Raw genomic sequence first — 14,389 nt, 5'->3', positions numbered from 1 at the left:
CAGTGTTGTAGGCAAAATAACGGACTAGGCCAAGCTCTTCAATGCAGGAAAGAGTTTATTACGCAAGGTTCAAAGACAGCGAAGGGTCTGAACAAAGATGGCTGATTTTAACCAGATATTTATACAGTATAAAGGCAAAGTTATTACGAAGAGTGCTACATTTCACACGTAGAAGTTACCCTTTAATCTATCTCTAGGAAAGACATAACAACCCGGTTCCCACAGGCTCAGGTTTTCAGCTCCGGAGCTCAAGACATAATAAAAGGAGATAAGGGGCTCAAAGGCGCCTCACAAGCAGTAAAGAGGACAGTAAGGAAAGCAGTATTTCCTCTCTAGAATCTGCATGACATTTGGGGTGCAATAAACATTAAACAACAGGATGTATCTGTTTAGGGTCAGTTTGCCCTTTTACAATTCTGTACCTACGTCAAATACTGTTTGTCATTTCAGCATATTGGCACGGAAGAGGCACTTCTGTCTTGACCAAAGATTTGGATTTCTAATAATTAAGTTTTATCCCAATATCGAATCTTAGCCTGGCTCATACCCCCCTTTGTGACTCATCTGTCTTATCCAGATGAGTCACACACCTCCAGGTCCTCTTCCTGCTGGAGCCGTTTGTAATCCCACATAGCCATCACCTGAGCAGTTGTCTTACGTTCCACCAGCAAGGATAGACTTTTAGAAATAGTCTTAACAAACAGAGGTAAAATACATGGGAGAAAAATACACCCTGCAGCTATTAATCCCACCAGGCCAAAAATGGACTGTAGGCCAGGTAACTTTGGCCACCATCCTGAAAACATATCCTTTACCAAGAGCCTTGGTAGTACAGGGGTTTAAGGCATCCTGTTATTAAGCTGGTTATTAAGACCAGCTGCCTGCAATTACTGCAGGGTTCGAATCTCGCCAAGGCTCAAGGTTGACTCAGCCTTCCATCCTTTCTAAGGTAGGTAAATTGAGGACCCAGTTGTGGGGGCAATAAGCTGACTTTGTATAAATATACAAAAGGATGAAGGCTATTGCTGAGCACATTGTAAGCCGCCCTGAGTCTTCGGAGAAGGGCGGCATATAAATCAAATTAAAAAAAAAATAAAAAAATTAAGGCCTTTCCAAGTCTGGACTGGCACATGAGCTATTTTAACCATTTTGTCTGTTATTTCCTTAATAACCTTTCCGCTTTCATCAATGTTACGATATTTTCAGGATCAGACTCAATAAATAAGTTGAGAATTAGATGTTCAAATAAAACACTGTTTATTTACAGAAGGCATTCTATATTCACTGAATAATCACAGATAGAAGCGCAGAAGGAATGCATACAGCTCCTTATATATACAAGGGGTGGAGCTAGATATGGGAGTGGTGAAATATGAATATATTAAGTAGTGAAGAATAAGTTAACCCCTGATACCCTGGTCATGTACTATTTACATAATGAAGAATAAGGCATTTACTTGTGACAAATCCCCCTCTAAATGCCGATTCAATATATTACAACAATTACATTCAGATTCAGAACAATATAAAACTTGTAACTTAGAAGTCAAGTATTTATGCTGCTTAGAAGGCAAAGGCTTTGTTAATATGTCAGCTATTTGCTCTGATGTTTCGCAATGAACTGCTTTAATAAATCCATCCTGAGATAACTGCCTCACATGTTTGAATTTTATATCTATATGTCTGGACCTTTGTCCAATAGCATCAGATCTAGATATTTCAATAGCAGCCTTGTTATCTTCATGCATGATAAATGGTAATGTAGGTTTCTTCCAAGTGTTTGATAATAAGTCATTAAACCATATAAGGTTATTTGAGGCCTTAGACAGACAAACATATTCTGCCTCAGTCGTTGAGGTGGCTACTAAATCTTGTTTACCAGTATACCAGTAAACTGGACAATCGTTAAGGAAAAATATATAGCCAGATGTGCTTTTTCTACATGTGGTATCGCCAGCCCAATCCGCATCGGCGTAACATGTGAGGATGGGCTCTTTGACATTATTAGGTTCCAATAGTAAACAGAAGTCTAAACTATTCTTTAAATATCTTAATATTCTTTTGACAGCTTCCCAATGATATAGTAATGGTTTGCTGACGTGCCTAGACAACAAGTTGAGAGGCAAAGCAATATCAGGTCTAGTCCAATTGGAAATATATAGAAGGGAACCTATGACTGATCTGTAAAGTGTATTATCTTTAAATTCAGGGGATGACTCGTCTGTGTTCTTCAAAAAATCAGTTTGCATGGGAGTGTCACAGGACTTAGCATTATTTAAATTACATTTGTTCAGAAGTTCTATAATCTTGTCTCTTTGAGAAAGTTTGAATCCCCTTTTTGTTTTACTGATTTGAACTCCAAGATACTTATTTACCTTACCTAATGATTTCAAAGAGAAATGTTCATTTAGTTTTGTTACAAATGTCTCTCTCCTCCCTTTATGTTTACCTATATACAAAATATCATCCACATAAATTAATACAAATTCTAGAGAATCACCCTCTTTTTTGACAAAGAAACAGTTATCAGCAGTAGTAGCATTGAAATTCATAGTTTTGAGTACTTTTACTAAACATTCATACCATTGTTTGCCAGATTGTTTCAACCCGTATAAACTTTTGTTTAGCAACCAAGTTTCATTTTTGTTTGTGTATTGACTATGAGGTGCTCTTACATATATTTCTTTATCTAATTTTGCATGTAGATATGCAGTCTGTATGTCGTATTGGAATACATCAAGGTTGAGTGCTGATGCTATAACCAGAGCTGTCTTAACACTCTCAGTTCTTACTGTGGGAGAGTATGTGTCTGTATAATCCTCGGGATATTTTTGTGCATAACCTTGTGCAACTAGTCTAGCTTTGTATAAGGTGTTGCCTCCCTCTAAGTTTTTAATTTTATATATCCACCTAGTGCCAATAACAGTTTTGTCTTTAGGTGCAGGTGTAGGTGTGAATACATTTAGTTCTCGTAAACTATCCATCTCTTCAGTCATGGCTGATTCCCACTTTTTCTTTTCTTCGGGGGGAAGCTTTAACACTTCCTCATATGTGTTTGGTGTTGATGTTTCTCCATCCATATACATTACATAATCTTTGTATTTGTTTGGCACTTGATTTCTGTTACTTCTGATCGTTCTTTTTGGTTTACTATCATTGTCATGCAAATACCTTGCTTCCTTTTTAGTTAATGAATCTGTCTTTATTTTGTGTTGACTGTTTGTCCATGTTTTGATTTTGTTTTTATGTGAGTTGTGATTGTATTCTTCTCTAGTCTTTTTTTCTTGATGTTTAGTGTCTGGATTAGTGTTTGGGAATATTTCATTAAGATGTATTTTAGACCAGTTGGCCTGTTCATGGAACACAGCCGTTCTGGAAACTATAAATTTGTTATTATTATCGATAAATCTGTATCCTTTTGTGCCTGTTTCGTATCCCATGAACCTAAGTCTTCTGGATACGTTCTCACCTTTACGTCTCAATTGCTTAGGTATGTGTACGTCTGCAGTGACTCCAAATATGTGCATGTGTGCTATTTTTGGTTTCCTACTATACATTACTTCATATGGTGTCTTGTTTACAATGCTGGACCAAGTTCTATTTTGTGTATAATTGGAATATTGTAAAGCTTCTGACCAGAATTGTTTACCTAAGCCAGCATCTTCTAATGTGCATCTAATCATGGTTTGTAATGTTGAGTTCTTTCTCTCTACCACTCCATTTTGGAATGCAGAGAAAGGGCTAGATGTGTAATGTAACATTCCTTTGTCTTTTAGCCATTGGGAGAATTCCTTTGACATGAATTCACATCCCCTATCTGTCATAATTTGTTTTATTCTAATATTATGTTGCGTTTCTACACGTTTGTAAAACTCCTTAAATTTCTGAAAAGTTTCATCTTTGTGCTTTAATGTATAGACAAACCCATAACGACTATAGTCATCCACAATGGTTAGAAAATAACGTTTTCTATATGTAATTGATGGTGTTAATGGACCAACTAGATCCATGTGTACCAAGTCAAAAATTTTGTTGGTTGATCTTGTTGACTTTCTGGGTTTGGGACTAGTTTTGAGTTTTGTAGATTTACATACTGAGCATTCCAAATAGTTTTTACAATTTTTTATTTTAACACCTTCAGCATGTTCAGTCATCTTTTGTACTACAGGAAAACTGGCATGTCCTAATTTCCTATGTAAGACATGAGCACACTCATCATGAATTGGTTTACCAATTTTAGGTTTTTTGTCATTGGGTGTGTCTTTGTGATTATGAATTACCTCATGTTCCTCATTGTCACTATTACTATTGTCTCCATTATCTATGTCATTGTTATCTTCCATGTTGGAATCAATGTTGTGTAACCATCTCTCTTTTGTCATTAAATAAGGTAGACCTCCTTTGATAACCACAGTACCTATGCTTATTCTGTTTTTCTCTAATGTTGCTCTTCCTTTTGAGAACACAATATTTATGTCAGAATCTCTGCTTAGTTTTATTGCACTAAGTATGTTATGAGGTATTTCAGGTATTAACAATACCCCCTCTATTTTTCCTAGGCCAGGTAAGGTTATATTCCCTCTACCTATGACTTGGACCTTTTCTTGATTAGCTACTTTAATTACAAATTTATCTTCTACAAATGAAGATAATATATTTTTATTATTTGTAGTGTGATTAGTTGCTCCAGAATCGATAAGCCAATCGTTGTTCTCTGGCTGTTGTATGTTAGTGTTGTCATGTTTGTTTAACCCATTCAGTGAACCAGACCTTCTATCCTTTGAATTATCCCTGCCCCCTCTATGTTCTATATAGTTGGGTGGACTTCTATATCTATGTCTATCAATGGATGACTGTCTGTTGTGGTATCTATTTCTATAGTCTGATTTTTGTCTTTCTCTTAGGAGTTTAGGACAATCTCTCCTATTATGTTCCTTGGATCCACAGTTGTGGCATCCAATTGGGTCATGATATCTTTCTTGAAATGCTACCTTCTTATATTGTTTATGTTCCATGTGATTGTTACAACGACTCCTCCTTGAATTGTCTTCAGCTATTAGCTTATTAGAAAGATTTTCTATGGATAAATATCCTAAATTGATTGTGTCTAAATGTGATATATAGTTATCCCACGATGGGTCTAGTGAATTAATGATAACACTCTTCATTGTTTGATCTGAAATTATCTCCCCCCTTAAATGCAGTTCTGCTCTAATTTTGTTTAAAGATATTAAATGTTCACTTATGGTAACCCCTGGCTTTATCCTAGATGAGAAGAAATCTTTAGACATTCTTGTTGTAGTGGCTACACTTTCACTGTGAAACAATTTAAACATGCATTGAATAATTTCTGAGACAGTCAGATTTTGCTTAATACTGTGATACATGGCAGGAGATATACTGGAAATTAACAAGAAAAATGCTCTATGGTGTAGGCAGTCTAATTTTAGAGTCCAAGGTCTTTTTGGGGGGTTAGTAATAAAAAACAATAAGTTTTCTTTTAGAAAGACAACCTGGAGCTGCTGACACCATTCTTGCAAATTAATACCATCTATTCTCAGTTTTGGGAAGTCATTGGGCAAATTCCCAATATTGTTGGATCCATTACTTACAACTGGGGGTAGTCCGTGATCTTGTAAATGTTGAAAGTTGCAAAATGGCGTGGGAATGCTTGCAACGAGTCTGAATGGTTCTCTCCGTTCCTCATGTCCTCCGAAGCTGTCTGCGTAGTCTTGCACATGCGCGTTGTTCATTTCGTTCCTGAAGCCGTCGTGAGAGGTTCTCGCTGCTGCAGCTCCCTCGCATTGCTCTTCTTCCGAGGAATCGGTCTCCGGCTCGATCTTGGGAGTCCTGGTGATAGCGGGCGCTCGCTTTCTTTCGTTGAGGACGCTGGTCCTTGGGATCGTCTGTGGCGTGGGGTGGTATCTGCAGGGCTCTCTGGATTCAGGCGTCGGTGCTCTCGCCGTTTGGATAGAAGCGGGTAGATTTTGAGGTGTTTGCTTGCTTGCTTGTCTTTTCGTTGATTCTTTAGTGATTTTCAATTTTGGTCCAAATGCTGCAAAGAGCGTTTTCATTGCTGACTTTACTCGCATATCTATTGAAGCTTCTTCGATCTCTGTGTCTGATTCTTCTGAGGTGTAAATTTTCTCTCTTTCATTTCTTGCATCGAGTAAGGCTTTTCGTGCCAGATATTTTGAATCCTGCTTTCTGATTGGCTCTGCTTCGCTCATCTTAGGGGTCTGTTGAAACCAAGATGGCTGCCATTCGAAATTTTGCGCGGGACTGTTAGTTTTCTTCTTTGCTGTATTTTTATCTGCAGGCAGATCGCTCACCGTTTTTGAATCTTTAGATTTATCCGGAACGATGTGCTTCTCTCTCGCTGCTCCGTTGTTTTTTAATATGTCTTGGAGGTTCGCGATGAGGTTTTCATCGTTCTTTTGGCTTTTTAAGAGTTTTAGTATCTCTGACCTGAGTTCGTTGTTTTCTATTTCGTTTTCTTCTTGGTCATCAGTTTCATCCATTATTTCTTCGTTGTCAGTAGTGCAGTCTTCAGATTCTCTCGATATTGCATTTGTGGACTCATCGATTATTTCTTGATCTGCTTCCATTTCTTTGCTGTATGCCCTGGTGTTGGGCCTTTCTCTTTTGTTTCTGGAGTTTTCTCTCTCAGACATATTTAAAATTTTATTGAGTCAGTTCAACCATCCTCTGCTACCAGATTGTTACGATATTTTCAGGATCAGACTCAATAAATAAGTTGAGAATTAGATGTTCAAATAAAACACTGTTTATTTACAGAAGGCATTCTATATTCACTGAATAATCACAGATAGAAGCGCAGAAGGAATGCATACAGCTCCTTATATATACAAGGGGTGGAGCTAGATATGGGAGTGGTGAAATATGAATATATTAAGTAGTGAAGAATAAGTTAACCCCTGATACCCTGGTCATGTACTATTTACATAATGAAGAATAAGGCATTTACTTGTGACAATCAACTTCTATGCAGCAGTTAGTCAAATTAAACTTTCCACATACCCCTCCTTCCTTGGCTAACAAATAGTCTAAGTCTAATCTATTCTGCATAATATATGTCATTGATTTGACACTCTCCCTAGCTAATTGAGTAAGACCTTTTACAGTTTCGTTGGTGATGATTTCAACCACCGCTTGCAGACGAATTAAACGGTTCAGAATGTATATAGGGGTCCGATAGCCATACATGCCATCTTCCGCCCATGTAGCTGGTCCATAAACCTCAATAATTCGGTCTGCAGGCCATTCTTCACTTCCTCAACTACGTTGGTTACCTCCGACCCTAACTTTTCCTATTGCCGATGTGTCTACATGTCTTCTTTGTCTTAAGTTTCCCACCTCATCATATACTGGGACACCTAAAACCTGTCGGGTTTTAAGGGGAAGCAAAAAGAATCCGGGCCTAATTAGTCCCAGGACACAGGCTCCGCACCAGGATTTAGGTAGAACCCCATATGCCATCTTACCACATATCCAGTATAGCCCATCAGGAGCCAGCCATTCAAGGGTCTGATTATCTGGATCCTTTGAAAAAGATAACCCGTTTACCTTAAACAGGGCCATTTCATCAGTTCCCTCTGTGGCATTACCTCCTGACCACCATACCTTACTTTCCCATTTTCCTGTACATATGAGGTTTCCTACCTGATGACAGCCTGCCACAATTTTTCTCTGGAAACAAACATTCCCTACCAAACTAGTAGTCAAAGTCCAGTCTCCATCCTTACCCTTATTATATGACAGATTACCCTTCTGGTCCATTTCTAAGACTTTGGAATAATTTAATTCCTGGGCTTCCCATGGCCATTTTTCTCCCATGTTAGTTCCTCCACAAACAAAACAATTTGATACATTCAGGGTATGAGCTATGTCTTCGGCCAATTTGACAAAGGTATTTGTTACATGACTAGGAATTTCGGGTACATTCAACTTCTCCATCTCCAAATAATATGACCAGAACAACCCTTTCGTATCCTGCATTGCTCTGATAACTTTAGTGACATACCATCGAAGGATTACAAGAGGATCCTTTCCCTTCACATAGATTCCTAATCCATAGTCCTCCTTCCATAATTTTGTCGGGGTACAGGTAATCTTTATAGGATTACATTGATTCCGTTGACAGTTACTACTAGCTACCCCATTTTCCAGCTTGCATCTTTGGGAGCCCCCTGGCTGATCTCCTGTCCACATAACTGCACAAGCCCAGTATGGACAATAACTATATGTGTCCCGATCACTGCATTCTCCCTGCTTTCGGCACATATACTTTTTGTCCAACATATAACTTCTTTCCCATTCTAATGTCCCACATGTTGACTTCCACACATCACAGTTACGATTGATAGCTAAACAGGCATCAAATGTTATCTCTACTGGATTTCCTAATTTTCTAAACTCTGTCTTATTCAAAAGTTCTTCTCTCCCACATTCTGTTGTATATATTGACATTTCATAAATAGTAATCTGCTTGGCTTCTGCAGGGTTGTAACATTGTACCTTATCCTTCAGTATACACATGTGATATATGGTATTGTTTACCTGACAGGTTTGGGGTATGTATTCCCTACACCCATCAGGCTTTTGAGTGTGATAAATCAAAGTATTGGAAACCCGTGTTCCCTGCAATGTTGTGCGTATGCATGGGTCACAATTCTCCTTACTTACTGCTTCTGTCATGGGAATGTCTGGCTCACTTCATAGTCTCACTACCCATCCGCTCATCCATAATCCCAGTCCAATGATCACCATATTCTGCATCCTCCCAGTCCTTCTTGTTCCGATCCCTCAATGCTGTCTCAATGGTGGGGCTAATCTTAAGTGTATAATAAGATGTCTCTAACCCTATCACCAAATAGTGCGCTAGTACTTCTTCTATGATCTTTATGTCACACTCAATCAAACACCCTGTACATAAGACACAGTCTATACAATGAGCGCAACAACAGCACTCACATCCACAATTACAGAACCAACACATTGGAAGGGAAAAAAATCTTAATACATTCAGGAATTGCCTTTTACCTATTACAATCAATATTTCTTTGGTAAACAAACAATTTATACTATGTGGGTGTTCAGGAGAAGATCCGGGCAGTTAGGAATTGGAGTAGCTGGTGCCGTGATGCTCCTCGGTCGTCCACAAAACCACTGTTTATACCTGTAAAACACAATAATCGACAGAACCAATACCCCCAATCCCCAACACGCCCACATCCAACTCTCCTCCCACATGGATCCTTTGTTCTTCAGTCACTTGTCTTTAATCAGCTTCCAAAATAATGCGACAACCCGGGTATGCAGTCCACTCTTATGATCCGTTGAGGATCCCCACAATCGATCACACCTCCAAGTATCCTATATAAAATAGAAAAAGCTATTTTTGAGCACGCTTAAATGTTAGCTTAGTGGGATTTTGTTTATCCATGATCACTTTCCAGCCAGTTTCTGCTGCCGCCTTGACTCGTGTCCAGTGAATCCACGACTTTGATTCTGCAATCTTAATAGCAAGGGGAGAAGTCATAATAACGGTAAAAGGTCCCTTCCACCGTCCTTCTAGTGGCTCCTTCTTCCAATGTTTGACCCACACTTGATCCCCTGGTTTGAATAGGTGACAATGGGTTATTAACCGGGGGGGGCACTTGTTCCATCACATATCGCTGGAGCCTCTCAACTTGCTTGTTAAGTTCTTGTACCATTTCCATATTCCAAACCCCCCCTTTATGCCCCAAATCCGGCCACCCTGCCAAGTTCCTTCTTGACAACCCTGGCGGTCGTCCATACATTAACTCATATGGCGATAACTTGTGTTGGCCCCTTGGTGAGCTCCTAATTGCATACAAGGCTAGTGGTAGAGCATCCGGCCATTTTAAGTGACTATCTGTACAAATTTTAGTAATCCTTTCCTTTAGAGTCCTGTTCATTCGTTCTGCACATCTACCTGATTCTGGCCGAAATGAACTGTGAAACCGCCACTTTATTCCTACCGCCATTGCAACTGCCTGATTAATATGATGGACAAACTCAGGACCATTGTCCGATGAGATATAACTAGGAATTCCAAATCTGGGAATTATCTCTTTCAATAATAGTCTTGCCACTTCCCGTGCCTGCTTGGTCTTCGTTGGAAAAGCCTCAGGCCACCCTGTATACATATCCACCATAACTAACAGAGCTCTAAACAATCCACATCTAGGCATATCAGTAAAGTCTATCATAATGTAATCCATGGGGATGTATGACTGGGGTATGGCACCAGGGGGCAGTAAGGGCCCTTGCCTTGGGTTAACCTTAGCACATGTAACACACTTTGCAACCATTCCGGCAGCGACTCCGGCCAGCCCATTGATATAATAATCTCTTCCTAATGCCAATTCTAAAGCCATTTTTCCCATGTGTGTTGTTTCATGGGCTAGGCGTGCTAGTGTCCATGCCATCAAGGCTGGTACGAAAATCCTCCTGTCTGGTAATACATACCACCCATCTTCATCCTGAGCTTTCAAGTCTGTCACTGCTTTCACACTTACCTGTTGCGTATATGTTGGTTTGATTTCAGGGGGGATAACCCCTAAATCCATTGCTACACAAACAGATAAGTCGGGCAGGGGCCCCTCTTGCTTTGCCGCTTCCCTTGCTTCTACATCAGCTGCTCTATTCCCTATAGCTACCTTATCATCTCCTCTTTGATGTCCTTTACAATGCATCACTGCTACTTTCTTTGGTTTATTTACGGCTTCAATCAGGCGGCTAATAAGATGTCCATGCGAAATACTTTTCCCTGCTGAATCTCTAAACCCTCGTTCCTTATAAACAGCCCCATGTGCATGTGAAGTAAGGAATGCATATTTACTATCTGTCCACACATTCAATGTTTCTTCCTTGGCCCTTTCTAAGGCACGTATCAATGCCCACAACTCAGCCACCTGTGCTCTATGTCCACTTCCTAGAGGTCCGCTTTTCACCACTCCTTCATCATCTACAATGGCATATCCAGACACCCGATATCCATTTACAATGTAACTGGATCCATCCGTGTACCAATTGAGCTGTGCGTTGGGTAACGGGATGTCCGTTAAATCAGGGCGGGTGGAATAAACTTTGTCTAATACTTGTAAGCAATCGTGTTGTGTATCCACTTCCGTTGGCAATAACGTAGCCAGATTCAACCTATTAGACATCACCAAACGCACCTGGGGGTTCTCAATCATGATTGCCTGATATTTTGCCAATCTCTGCCCACTAATCCATATATGTCCTTTAGCATCCAAAACGGACTGCACCGCATGGGGAGAGTGCACATTTATAGGACAGGAGAAAGTAAGTTTATTACAATCTTGAATTAATTCTGCAATTGCAGCCAACACTTTTAAACAATGCGGCCAGCCTCGTGCTACTCCATCCAGTTGTTTTGACAAGTATGCTACCGGTTGTTGCCAACTTCCCAGCGGTTGGGTAAGCACCCCCACTGCAATATTTCTACTTGTATCCACATATAAATTAAAAGGCTTCTGCAAATTCGGTAGAGCTAACGCCGGCGCCTGGGTTAACGCAAGTTTTATATCTTTAAAGGCTTTTTTCTGTTCTCCCCCCCCCCATTCAAGGGGTTCTGTATTGGCGCCCCTGGTGGCTACATACAAGGGTGCTGCCATCAAAGCAAAGTTAGGGATCCAAATACGACAAAAGCCAGCCAACCCTAAAAAGCTTCTCAGTTGTCTCTTTGTTCTAGGTTCGGCCAGCATCAAAACTGCCTGTTTCCGCTCTGGTCCTAAAGCTCTGTGTCCTTTCTCAATATCATAACCCAAATACCTCACCCTTTCTTTCACTAGTTGAGCTTTCTTCCTTGATACCCAATACCCACACTCAAGTAACAAGTCTAACAACATTTTAGTATTGTCCCAGCATAGATCCTCTGTCTGTCCTGTCACTAAAACATCATCAACATATTGTAAAATTGTATCTCCCGGTTGCTGAGGCGTGTAATACTGCAGGTCCCTAGCCAGCGCTGTTCCAAACAATGTTGGGGAATTTTTAAACCCCTGTGGCAACCTAGTCCATGTGTATTACATTTTTGTGCCCGTATGAGGGTTCTCCCACTCAAAGGCAAACAGCGGCTGGCTTGATGGATGAATAGGAATTGTAAAGAAGGCGTCCTTCAAATCAACTACAGAAAACCACCCCGCCTGGGGTGGGATTAAATTTAACAAAGTGTATGGATTGGACACAGCTGGGTGTAAGGTAACTGTTAGGCGGTTCACAAATCTCAAATCCTGAGCCGGGCGGTAAGACCCATCTGCCTTTTTAATTGGGATAATTGGGGTATTCCATGGAGATTGAGTAGGCACCAAAACACCCGCTTCCAAATATTTCTGTATACTCTCATAGATAGCATAGATCGCTTCCCATGAAACGGGATGTTGCCTTATTCTTACTGGCATTGCTCCCAGTTTTAGCTCAACCACCACTGGAGGGTGGTGTGCTGCAAAGCCTGGTGGATTGTCCTCTGCCCACAAACCTGGCACATCAAACATCCTCCACTTTTCCTCCTTTTCTTTCTCACCGACCTGTCTCCCTATCATCAACCTCCAAATCTCCTCCGGAGAATGCCTTATGGTCATTTTCTGACTGCCTTCATCAAAAGAAATTGTTGCCCCTAATTTGCTCAGCAGATCCCTGCCTAGCAATGGAATAGGGCACTCAGGGATGTACAAAAATTCATGCTGGATTTCAGCTCCTTTAAAATCACACATCACAGGCTTTAGGACCTGCCGTCCCATAATCTGTCCTGATACCCCCTGAACCTGGATTTTACATGATCCAGGGGCTGCAATTTGCTTATTTACAACTGATCTACCTGCTCCTGTATCCACTAAAAATGTTGTCTGCTGGCCCCCTATCCTCATTGTAACCAACGGCTCAGGTGGGGGTTCTTCCAAGCCTGGTCCCCGTCAATCTGACCATACCATGTCTGCCAATCCAATACTCTCCGCTTCTCTTGGTCCGGCACCCCCTCTAGCTCTTCTACCAAAACCTCGTCCCAAGCCTCTTTGTCCAAATCCTCTATTCAAGCCCCCTCTCATTCCTCGTTCTCCCCTTCTCCCTGCAAACCGCCCCCTCATCCCTGGTCCAAACTTCGGTCTTCTCATCATCCCTCTACCTCTCATCATCCGTCTGGGGCATTCTCTTTGCCAATGGCCCTCTCCTTTACAATAGGTGCATTGGTTAGGGCCCAGGGGAGTCCCAGGGTTGGGGTCGAAACTCATTCCTCCCTGTAGTGCTACCGCCAGTAATTCAGCCTTCTTTTGCATTCTAGCATCTCTGTCCTTCTTTTCCACCTTATCCCTATTTACATACACCTTCCGTGCCAATTCCAGCAATTCCGTCGTATTTTTCCCAAGGGCTCCTTCTACCCTCTGCAATTTTCGCCGTATATCTTCATAACTTTGAGCTATAAATCTTTCATTCAACATCCGCACATTATCCCCCTGCCTTGGATCCACCTGTGTATATAACTCATACGCTTCAATCAATCTTTGCAGGAAACTCTCCGGACTTTCATCCTCACCCTGCATCACTAAAGATGGCTTGGACATATTCACTGGAGGCTTCCCTGCTCTTCTAAGGCTTTGCACCACCAAATTCTGATATTCCCTCAAACGTGTCCGGTCCTGTTCCTCCTTAGGGTCCCAGCCCGGATCTATTTCGGGCACTCGGACCAACACCTCCGGCTGCACATCCGCATCATTTGGCAACATCTCTTTCACACACTGCCTAACTGCGGCTTTCCACTTCTCTCGTTCTTCCGGAGTTAACAGAGTGCGTAACAACTGTTGTACATCCTGCCACATTGGATTATGTGTTAACATGATAGTTTGAAACAGGTCCACCATCTCAGTGGGCTTAGTGGTCAGCGGCCCATAATGTTGCTTCCAGTTTAAAAGATCAGTAGTAGTAAACGGCACATATTGAAAAAGGGGCTGACGTTCCACCTGCCCCTGCTAGTTTACTATTATCTGATCCACCTGGCACAAAGGCGCTGTAACTTCTTGCTTGCTAGCCTTCAATTTAGCTGTCACCGCGCGAGTTTGCACCCCCACCTGCTCTTCTCCTGTTGCTTCCTTTAACCCCTTATCATCCCGATCTTCTCCTTCACTCCGACTACCTTCTTCCAGCGGGGGACTTTTCCTGATTTTCGGTCTAGCCCCAGGATCGCTCATGCGTCTCTGATTTCCACCTCCCTCTCCTCCTACAGCTCCCTGCAGCTGCTGCTGTTGGTCTAGGGGCTGCGCTGGCGGCTGCTGCTGCGCTGGGAACTGCTGCGCTGGGGGCGGCTGCTGCGCTGGGGGCTGCTGCC

This window comes from Pituophis catenifer, unplaced genomic scaffold (genome assembly GCF_029215685.1).
Source record: "Pituophis catenifer annectens isolate HBS135680 unplaced genomic scaffold, rPitCat1.0.hap2 SCAF_5, whole genome shotgun sequence".
In the NCBI taxonomy this organism is placed as follows: Eukaryota; Metazoa; Chordata; class Lepidosauria; order Squamata; family Colubridae; genus Pituophis; species Pituophis catenifer.
The sequence above is the reverse complement of the archived record's forward strand: the minus strand, read 5'-3'. Positions refer to the sequence as shown.